This window comes from Agelaius phoeniceus, chromosome 1 (assembly GCF_051311805.1).
Source record: "Agelaius phoeniceus isolate bAgePho1 chromosome 1, bAgePho1.hap1, whole genome shotgun sequence".
Lineage (NCBI taxonomy): Eukaryota > Metazoa > Chordata > Aves > Passeriformes > Icteridae > Agelaius > Agelaius phoeniceus.
Genome location: NC_135265.1, coordinates 154210874 through 154221904, shown reverse-complemented (window position 1 = coordinate 154221904; position 11031 = coordinate 154210874). Strand labels below are relative to the sequence as shown.

Here is an 11031-nt window from a genome sequence, read left to right as displayed (position 1 = left end):
AGCAAGTCATGGAACCGTGGAATGATGGAATCGTGGAATGATGGAATGATGCTTGGAGCAACCTGGGATGGTGGAAGTTGTCCCTGCCCAGGCAAAAATGTTGGAATTACAGATCTTGAAGGTCCCTTCCCACGCAGACCCTTCCACAATTCCATGACCCCTGGATTGTCCCAAACTTTCCATCAGGGTGGGGATGGGGAGGGCAGGAGGTGACAGCACCCAAAATTGTTGGTCCAGGGACCCTGTGGATGGTGAACAGTGACAGGAATTGGTGCAGAACTGAGGGATCTGCAGCATCCAGCAGATTTGCTTTGGGAAATTCCAGAATTTGCTCTTTTTTTCATAATTTTGGGTGGAATTCTGCTGTTGGATCATTGTCCTTCCCCCTTTCTCACAATTTACATTTTTTGGTTTTTTTGCCATTTCTCCCCTCTTTTTGTTAAAATTTATTCTTTTCCTTTTCTCCCTCTATTTTTGTGGGCTTATTTCTCAATCTTAATAATTTCTTCAGGTGGAGTTTTCCAAGCAGGTGTTTTCTATTTTTTTGGCAGCCTTTCTCCCCCAGAAGGCCTTTGCCTGGTGGGTTTTTTTTGGCATTTATTCTGATTTATCCTGGTGGGGCTTTATGGATTTGCTTAAAACAGGAGGTTTTTGTTTTTGTTTTTTTTTTACTTTTATGGGGTTATTTTTCCTTCCCCATCTGCTTGCGGGGGTCTGTTGATGGATTTATCAATTGCAGCTGATTTTGAGGGATTATTATTATTATTATTATTATTATTATTATTATTATTATTATTATTATTATTATTATTATTATTATAAAGTGGAAAATCAGAGGTCTTGATTCTATAGGACATGGAAAAGGTGAACAACAGTTTCACCTCCACACCAAAGTGTCATGAAATTAATTTTTCCGGTTGATTAAACTCTCACTGTCAAAGGCTCCAAAAAAATCTGGATTAATATGAATTACATTTTATTATATTTTGTCGATATAGGGTTTGATGGGAAGATCCACTCTACTAATTAAATCATATCCTAAAAAATTTGTGGTTGGGAAGGATCTCCAAGGTCGTCAACATGGATGAGACATAAAAGGGAACATCAAATTACAATTAATTTATAATTATTTATGTAGATAATGAAAAAGCTTAGTGGGATTTTATCAGGGGGTTATCGTTGCCTTATCACTGGTTTATTGTTCTTATCAATGAAGTGGCTCATTAGGATTGGCCACAATTAAAAGAGGGACTGAGCCATAGGTTGTAGATGGCAAAATTGGATATTTATATATTTATAAATATATAAGTATATTTATATTTATTGTAAGGAATTATTTATATTTATATTTATATTTATATTTATATTTATATTTATATTTATATTTATATTTATATTTATATTTATATTTATATTTATATTTATATTTATATTTATATTTATATTTATATTTATTGTAAGGAATTGAAATCTTGGAATCAGCTTCCAAAGGGGCATAAAATCATGGAATTGTTGAGACTGGAAAAGCCCTCTGAGACTGAGTCCAGCTCTTCTTTCCCCAGCAGTGCCAAAGCCACTCCCAACCACGTCCCCAAGTGCCATTCCCACATGGATGTTGGTCCCTCTCATGGATGGGGAATTCCAGGGAGGAATTTTTCAATATTTGCTTTCCAAAGCAAATATTTCCAATTCCATGGGAAATTGTTTTTAAACCAACCCAGCCCGACCTTGAACACTTCCAGGGATGGAAGTGAGGCATGGGGATGGTTTTTGTGGCCATTCCTTGGCCTTGGCTTTGATGCAGGACACAGGAGATGCCTTGGACAATGAGGGAATTTTTCCCTGTGGAAAAGGGACCAGAGCCTGTTTGGTCAGTGCTTTACAGGTTATGGAATGGGTATTGGAATATAACACATTTTTATAATTCCATTTTATAACTCCAAAAGCCCATTCTTTATTCACATAACTCGTTTTTTTTTACACTTTTACAGACTCCAATTGGTTGGTAATTTCTTGCCAGTTAATTTACTGGTTAGTAATAGATTGTTATCCAGTATTGATTGGTCACTCAAACCCACAGTGTGTACGTGCAGGAAAAGTTGTTTGTGAGAGATAATTCTCATTTTTCTATCTAACAGTGTAAAAACAGTTTATACAGGCGTAAGTTGGTTTTTTTTCACCCAGGAATAGATTGTTTTGTTAACAAACTACTCACACCAGGATTGCTTCCACATGGGGAATTGCAAAGTCCTAGCTTGACAAGGCCAGCCACTGATTTTAGGACAGCAGGCTTGATTTTATGAGAGATCTTTCTTTATAATTTTTCTGATAATTTTTTTTTATAATTCTTTTTTTTAATACTTTTTAAAATAATTTTTCTACCTTACTGCAACAAATGGAGACATTGAAGCCAGTGCTGAACCCATGGAAAGGAATAACACATTTTTCCCATTCTTTTCTCTCCTCTTCCTTTCCCCCCTGCCTCCAGAATTCCTTTGTGTTTCTCCCCTTATGGATCATGAGTGGTGTTAGGGAAGGAGGTTGGTCAAAAAGGAAGGAAAAATTACACCAGCAATTGTTTGGGCTGAAATATTTCCCTGAATATGTTTTGGCACCTTGGAGGGTCATCTCTGCTGGGATGCGTGGAAAAAGGGTGAACACCAAACCCGAGGCCTGCTGGAGCTGATGGAAAATTGAAACCTGGGTTCAGGCTGTGAGAGGTTGGAACAGTCTTGGGAGAAGAAAGAAAAAGGAGTCAACTGAGGCTATGATGCAGGAAAACTTTATTGAGGCAAAAAAAAACCAAGTAAAAAGCAGAAGTAATTAAAATGGAGCTGGTCTGAGGTGGAACAGGACAAACATCAGCACAGATCCTTTGATTGCAGCAGGTCTGGCCAGAGCATCAAGGATTTCCTGCCCCACAGTGGGGGAGGAAGCAGCCAGGCAGAGCTGCCCGAGGGCTTCTGGCTTGGGAGAAGGGGTTTGTCCAAGGGGAATGGACAGAGCTGAAGGGTCCATGCAGAGCAGGGAGCAGGAGAAGAGCACGAGGCAGATGGGCCATGTCTGGGGACAGTGTGGCCTGCAGCCCTGCTTGGTGTCCTGAGAGCAGGAGCTGGAAGTGCTGAGCCCCTTTGAGAATCTTGTCCCAGAGATCCGTCCCCAATGCCTGAGATGAGTTCCAGGGAGTGGGTGGTTGGTGTCAGGGGTGGTGCTGAGGGCCCTTAGCAGATGTAGCCACCCCTTCTGCCATAGCAGCCCAGGCCTCCCAGGCCGTAGCCAAATCCACGGCCATAGCCAAGGCCGTAGCCAAAGCCACCAAATCCGCCAGAGATGGGCTGTCCCTGCACACTGAGCTCAGTGCCCACGGCAGCCGAGGAGGTGGATCCGACGGCGGTGCTCTGGGGGAAGGAGGTCATGATGGGTCCTGGCAGGGTGACCAGCACAGGGGAAGGCTGGATAACAACTCGGGAATCCTGGCATTGCAGGGCACAGGGCTCGTTGCAGCTGTTGGCCAGCGGGGTGGGTCCGCAGGGATTGCAGAGGGTGTTGCAGGCCATGGCTGTGGTGTGGAGGGTGCCTGGAAGAGAGCGGAGGGTGAGGCAGGGCAGGGATGCAGGAGGGTGAGGGAGTGTGGAGGCTGCTGTGGGGCTGTGGGAAGCCAACCCATGAGGGCTGCAGCGGCTGGGGCTGAGCGTGCTGGAAGAGAGGGGCCAAAGAGGCTGGAGCATGAGGGTCAGGGGATTCAGGGAATTGAGACTCACCTGGTTGTGGGCAGGAGCAGGAGGAGAAGGTCTCAGGAGAAGTGTGTGAGGGAGAGAGGCTCTGGGCCGGCTTTTATGCTGGTTCTGGAGGGGTGGGCCAGCCTTGTCCCATGGCCTTGGGGTATTTTTTAGGCAGCAGGTCTTTCGTTACTGGTGAGTCATGAGGTGGGGAATGTTTTCCCTGCCATAATTGTGCAGTTTCGTGTCCCACTCTTGTTGTTCTGTCCATTTGACCTTGGCAGGAACATTAATAATTTGGTATTTGGGTGGATGTGATTGTTCAATGTATTTCAGTGAGGGCTTAATAAGCAACCAGAGCCCTGGAGATCTGCGATGTCATCAGTGAGGTAATTTTGTGGCACTGATGTGCTGTGGTTTGTGGGTGCCTTGTGAAGACTGGGACTCTGTTTTGTGCCACTGGGTGTCCATCAGTCATTGTGCTGCACCCAGGAATGCTGAGGCAGCTGCTGCAGAGCTCCTGGGGAGGTCACTCTGGAAGAGCTTGGCAAGGTCCAGGTGCCTGGGAGTTCTTTGTGATGGATAAGAGAGATCTCATGGCCTTGGTGTCTTGAGTGGGATCGAGAGACGATCTGGAAAACAAGAGCACGGCTGGGCTGAGCTTGTTCCAATGTTTGGTTCCATTTGTATTTCTCAAATTTACATGACAGCATTCTCTGTCATTTAAAATGTATTCCTTGACCTGGTTTAGAAATCCAGTAAACAAACAACAAACCTGATCCCTTTTTGCCGGGGCTGTGACCTCGATTCTCTCATTCAGCATTCAAGCCACGAGGTTTCATAACTTTTGTTCTATAAATGTTAACATTGTGTTCCTCTGAGCAAAACCCAATAATTACTAACGGACAGCCAGCATGATCCTCTCCCCTCCCTTCTCATGGTTCTGGCGTGTCTTTGTAAATTCTTTGATTCCACGTCCCTCTCTTGAGGCCATGTCCCCCTGACCTTGGTGGCAGCTTTTAATTCTTTTAATTGCAAATTACAGCCACCAAATCCTGCTGCTGATGGTTCATGTCTGGGCAGGCTGAAGACGTGACCAGGACTTTGGAAAGCTGGAGTGTCATCATTTAGGTCATCCTGTGGCCCTGGTGTGCTGTGGCTTGTGGGTGTGTTGTAAAGAGTTGTCCCCAGTCTTTCTCAGCTTTGTCAGGCTGGGCTGAGCTTTGCAGCTGTTCCAAGTATCTGGTGCTGCCCCTTCCATCACAGTCCCTTGTTCTTTGCATTTCCCCAGTCTGGCAAACTCTGACATTAAACCTTGACTTTCGTGTTGGCTGTGCTCTTCTATGTTGATTTTACAGTTTTGATATCCAGGGCATTTTAGGTCCCAAATTAGGCTGAGGTGTGAGGACACTTCTCTGGTCAGTATTTGATGGTCAGAATGAGGATTTGGAGGTTTCACAGTGTTCTTGGAGGTGAGCATTGCATGATCCTCAGCAACCAGGCAAGTCTGAGTTGTGTCAGTGCCCGGAGTGGTGGCCTGAGAAGGCTCTGAAGGGCTGGCTCCAGAGGCTTGTGCTCAGTGTCCCAAAGTCCAGATGGCAGCAAATCCCCAGGATCCAGGAGTTGGATCCTTTTGGCCAACACTGAAAACCTGAGTGGTCCTGGGTCTGCTGGAGCTCAGCAAGGACAGGTGCCAAGCCCTGATTCTTGGTGAGGAGAGTCACTCATCCTGGGTGGGATAAAAAGTCTGAGTCTCAGCTGGAACAATTGTTTTCTTCTCCAAAAAAGCCTTTGTGGTTGTGGTGGGGGAGAAACGAAGCTGGAGGTGTCCCTGTACCATCGTGGGAGCAGGGACCTCAGGTGTCCAGGATCTTGAATAGTGACCAAGCAGGGAGAGGTGACTTTTGCTGTCTGTTTATCACTGGTGGGGTCACGTGTGAGGTGTTGTGGGCAGTCCTGGCCACCCCAGTGTGAAAATGAAGTCGATTTAGTGAATCAAGACCATTTCAGAGCCAGAAATGCTCTAAAGGAGGATCTTTCCTAGAGGAGAGGCTGAGAGAGCTGGGACTCCCAGCCATCAGTGTGTGCAAATCTCTGATGGCAGAGGATGAAGCCAAGGGAGCCCGGCTGTTCTCAGCGGTGCACACATGGAGGACAAGAGGGAAAGAGGACAAGTGAAAATCTGGAATTCTGTGGGGAAAAAAGCAAGGATTTTTCAGTGTGAGGTTGGTCGCAGAGGGGAAGAGGAGGTGCAGAGTGTGGGAAATCAAAACTTGTGGGAAATCAAAATTTGTGGGAAATCAAAATGAACTGTCCATGGTGCTGGGAAACTCTGCTCTTGCTGGGTTTGCTTGAGCAGCAGGGAATGAAGCACTTGCACTCCAGAGTTCCTGCCCAAGTGGAAAATTCTGAGTCTTTATTCAGGGGGCTTGGGGCTCCTGATGGGAACAGAGTTTCTATGCTGGAAGAGAAAGACTTTGAGCAGGAGAGCATTAATGTGTCTTTGGTATAGCAGGTGTTTCGATGGCAAAATATTTTGGAAGGTTCTCCCCCTTCTCTGCTTCGTGTGCGGGGCTTGTTTGTTACTGGTGGTGGTGGTTCTGTTGAATATTGTTGGCGCATTTCCTAGAGAAAACTCTTGTGCTCCTTTTCTGTTTAACAAAGTCCTGCCCTGCCCTGGCACTGGGCTGGGTGAGGATGTGAGACTGCTGGGACTCAAAAAGGAAGGGAGACGTCTCAGGCTTTGATGCAGAAAAACTTTATTGAGGCAAAAGAACAAAGAGACAACAAAACGAAATGGAAGGGATCCAGAGTGAGGTGCAAGCAAGGCAACCATCAGCCAAGGTACTTTGCTTGCAGGAGCTGTTGGCAGTGCCCAGAGCTGGTGGTGTCAGGGGTGGTGCTGAGGGCCCTTAGCAGATGTAGCCGCCCCTCCTGCCATAGCAGCCCAGGCCTCCCAGGCCGTAGCCAAATCCACGGCCATAGCCAAGGCCGTAGCCAAAGCCACCAAATCCGCCAGAGATGGGCTGTCCCTGCACACTGAGCTCAGTGCCCACGGCAGCCGAGGAGGTGGATCCGACGGCGGTGCTCTGGGGGAAGGAGGTCATGATGGGTCCTGGCAGGGTGACCAGCACAGGGGAAGGCTGGATAACAACTCGGGAATCCTGGCATTGCAGGGCACAGGGCTCGTTGCAGCTGTTGGCCAGCGGGGTGGGTCCGCAGGGATTGCAGATGTTGTTGCAGGCCATGGGTGTGGTGTGGAGGGTGCCTGGAAGAGAAGGAGGTAATGCAGAGCAGGGGTGAGGGTTGCAAGGGGTAGTGATGGAGTGTGGAGGCTGTTGTGGGGCTGTGGGGAGGCGTGAGGGCTGCTGAGGCTGGGGCTGAGCATGCTGGAAGAGAGGGGCCAGGGGTGCAGGATCAGGAAAGTCAGGGGTGTGAAGCTCACCTGGTTCTTGGAAGAAGCAGGAGCAGATGGAGTCTGGAGAAGTGTGTGAGGGAGAGAGGCTCTGGGCCGGCTTTTATGCTGATCCTGGAGGGGCGGGCTAGCCTTGTCCCATGGCCTTGGGGCATTTTTGAGGCAGCAGCTTTTGCCTTGCCCAGGCTGGTGATTCCTGAGGTGGGGAGTGTTTTCCTTCCTGGAGTTGTGCAGTTTCATGTCCTTCCCTTGGGGCTGTGTCCATCTGACCTTGGCGGCTCCTCTGAACTGCCAGAATTAGAGACCAGTGTGTGGCTGTTGGTGGGGCGTGTCAGGGCACGTAGAAGGTTCAGAAAAAGCTGAGGCGAACTCGGGTGTCATCTGAGGTCATTCCATGGCATATTGGGAACATGTCCCATTTGCATTCTTGCCTCCTGCCTGAAAGAGCTCCCAGCTCTCTCAGCTTCTGCCTGTTTGAAGGACATCCCAGACCTCAACCTTCTGGGCCCTGCCATTCAGATCCTTCTCAGGCCACCACACTGGACACCTGGACTTGCCTGGCTTGTTGAGGATCGTGCAATACTCACTCCAAAAACCCTGGACAATTTCCAAACGCTCTTTCTGTCAATCAGACATTGCCCAGAGAAGTGATCTTGCTCCTCCACACTCAATCCAAGTAAAGATCCCAAAACCCGTGAATATCAAATCCTTCTGTCACTGTAAAACTTCCAGAGAAGAGGGGACAGCAAGGCACCCTCAGAGCATGACTGATGGTGAAGGTGATGTCTCCAGTCAGGCTTTGACAGCTGGGGAAACTGCGTGGAGAGAGGGAAAGGGGTGGAAGGGGCAATGCCAGGTACTTGGAACAGCAGCAAAGCCCAGAGCAGCTTGTCAGGGCCGAGAGAGGCTGGGGGAACTTTCCACAACACAGCCACAGACCACGGCAAGCCAGGGCTGCAGGGCGGCCTCAGTTCTGCAAAGCTTTGGTCACCTCTTCATGCTGCACCCACAACACCAAAATTTCATCTCCAAAAGGCACAATAAAAGGCTGCCGCCAAGGTGAGATGGACACAGCCTCAAGAGAAGGACGTGGAATCTGAGAATTCCACAAAGAAATGCCCAAATAATGGCAGTGAAGGGAAGAGGGGGTTGCTGACCCTATGTCAGTAATTAATAGGTATTTGCTAAGAGGAACATAATTCCAAGACTCAGAGGATATAAATTGTGAAACCTTATGGCTTGAATGCGGAATAAACGAATTGACGTCACGGACCAGCCTGGGAGCAAAGGGATGGGCTCCATTTGTTGTTTATTTCTTAAATTTCTGTCAGAGGTCAAGAAATACATTTTAAAAGACAGATTAGGTTGCTGTTTAAATTTAGGAAATCCAAATGGACCATCACACTGTAACACATACAGCCTGAACAGCCTCACTTTTTCCAGATCCTCTCCTCTGACCCCACTCAAGACACAAGGCCAGGAGCTCTCTGTCCGCCATCAGGAAACACGCCCAGGCACAAAATCTTCCAAGATTTTGCAGAGTGACCCCCCAGGAGCTCATCAGCAGCTCCCTCAGCATTCCTGGGTGCAACAGAATGACTGCTGGACATCCAATGGCAGAGAACAGAGTCCCAGTCTTCACAAGGCAGCCACAAACCACAGCATCTAAGTACCACAAAATGGCCTCACTGATGAGATTGTAAATCTCCAGGGCTGTGGTTGCTTATTCCATCCTCCTTGACAAACACGGAACAACCAAATCCCCCCAAATACCAACTCCTGCCAGAACGCTGCCTCGAAGGTCAGATGGACATGGCCTCAAGAGCAGGATATGAAATTGCGCAATTGCATGAATGAAAGCACTCCTCACATCATGACCTCATGCTAGGCTGGGGCAGGCAAGAGCTGCTGTCTCAAAATGCCCGAAGGCCACGGGACAAGGCTGTCCCACCCCTCCAGGACCAGCATAAAAGCCAGCCCAGAGCCTCTCTCCCTCACACACTTCTCCTGACGCCTTCTCCTGCTGCTTCTTCCAAGAACCAGGTGAGCCTCCGTCCCCTGACCCTCCGGATCCTGCACCCCTGGCCCCTCTCTTCCAGCACGCTCAGCCCCAGCCTCAGCAGCCCTCACACCTCCCCACAGCGACAGAACAACCACCACACTCCATGACTACCCCTTGCAACCCTCACCCCTGCTCTGCATTACCTCCTTCTCTTCCAGGCACCCTCCACACCACACCCATGGCCTGCAACACCCTCTGCAGTCCCTGCGGACCCACCCCGCTGGCCAACAGCTGCAACGAGCCCTGTGCCCTGCAATGCCAGGATTCCCGAGTTGTTATCCAGCCTTCCCCTGTGCTGGTCACCCTGCCAGGACCCATCATGACCTCCTTCCCCCAGAGCACCGCCGTCGGATCCACCTCCTCGGCTGCCGTGGGCACTGAGCTCAGTGTGCAGGGACAGCCCATCTCTGGCGGATTTGGTGGCTTTGGCTACGGCCTTGGCTATGGCCGTGGATTTGGCTATGGCCTGGGAGGCCTGGGCTGCTATGGCAGAAGGGGTGGCTACATCTGCTAAGGGCCCTCAGCACCAACCCTGACACCAACCAGTGACTCCCTGGAACACATCTCAGGCATTGAGGACGGATCTCTGGGACAAGGCACTCAAGCAGACTCAGCTCTTCCAGCTCCTGCTCTCCGGGCACCAGGCAAGGCAGCAGCCAAGGGGGCAGCCCAGGCTGTCCCCAAACATGGCCCATCTGCCTCCTGCTCTTCTCCTCCTCCCTGCTCTGCAAGGACCCTTCAGCTCTGTCCAGCCCCCTCTGGACAAACCCCTTCTCCCAAGCCAGAGGCCATCGGGCACCTCCGCCATTGTGCTGCTCCCATGGCAGGGCAGGAAAGCCTCGATGCTCTGGCCAAACCTCACCAAAGGAAGGGGCCTTGGCTGATGCTGGCCCTCCTTGCACCTCAGACCAGCTCCCTTCCACTGGCTGCTCCTGAGTTTTCACTCTTCTACCTCAATAAAGGTTTCTTGCATCACTACCTCAGGTGACTCCTTCTTTCTTCTCCCAAGCTTCCTCCAGTCTCACTCAGCACTAAGCCAGGCTTGTAGAGGCCACATGGGATGGTTTAAAAATGCACCAAGATCACTCTTAGGTATTATTTTTGCAGTTCCACTACTCATGGCCGTATTTTGCACTTCCAGTGCGTTATCACATGAACCCTTCAGCATTTGCAACACAAACCTGGACACCCCAATGCAAGTCTATCCCTGCCCCTGGCACAAGCCCCTGGTGGGTGCTGTGTGCAATTTTTTTGGACTCCCATTGCTCCTGCCTGTCATTAACTTCCAGGCTGATCTCCAGCTCTGGCTGAGCAAGTCCATGTATTCCTTTTTTCCAAGTCCCAGAGCTGGGAAAACAAATCACATCTCCAGTCTCACCAGAGTGGAGCAGAGGAGCAGAATCCCCCCCTCACGAGCCACCCACGCTCTGGCGATGAGCCCAGGACACAGAGGGGTTTCTGTTTGGTGCATTCCCATGGCAGGGCATGTCCAATACTTCATCCACCAGCAGCCCAAGTGCTCCTCCTTGGGCTCAATCCCCTCATCCCCCAGCCTTTATCCTGCATGCTTGGGATTGCTCCAATCCAGGTGCAGCAGCTTCTGCCCCTGATCTGCTCTGATGATTGTGGAGAACCCGTGAATCTCTGGGTTACTGGGAACAAGGAAGACAAGACTCAGGGGAGGGATATCCAGAGCACGGCCTCGAGGATGATCCATGGCTGAAGGTTGTGGACAGCCATAGCCCATGACATTGGGGCATTTTCCAGGCCAGCTGCTCTTGCCTGGCACAGCCTGGTGAGTGACGAGGTTGGGAATGCTTTGATTCCTACAGCTC

At 49.6% G+C, this 11031-nt stretch overlaps 3 pseudogenes; 1 reads left to right on the top strand and 2 right to left on the bottom strand.

Moving 5' to 3' along the window:
• Positions 1 to 3221: 3221 nt before the first annotated feature.
• On the bottom strand, positions 3222 to 3880 carry LOC129127043 (feather keratin 2-like; annotated as a pseudogene).
• A 2751-nt stretch (positions 3881 to 6631) lies between these two features.
• LOC129126147 (feather keratin 2-like) lies at positions 6632 to 7289 on the bottom strand (annotated as a pseudogene).
• A 1763-nt stretch (positions 7290 to 9052) lies between these two features.
• LOC129125561 (feather keratin 2-like) lies at positions 9053 to 9710 on the top strand (annotated as a pseudogene).
• Positions 9711 to 11031: the final 1321 nt, after the last annotated feature.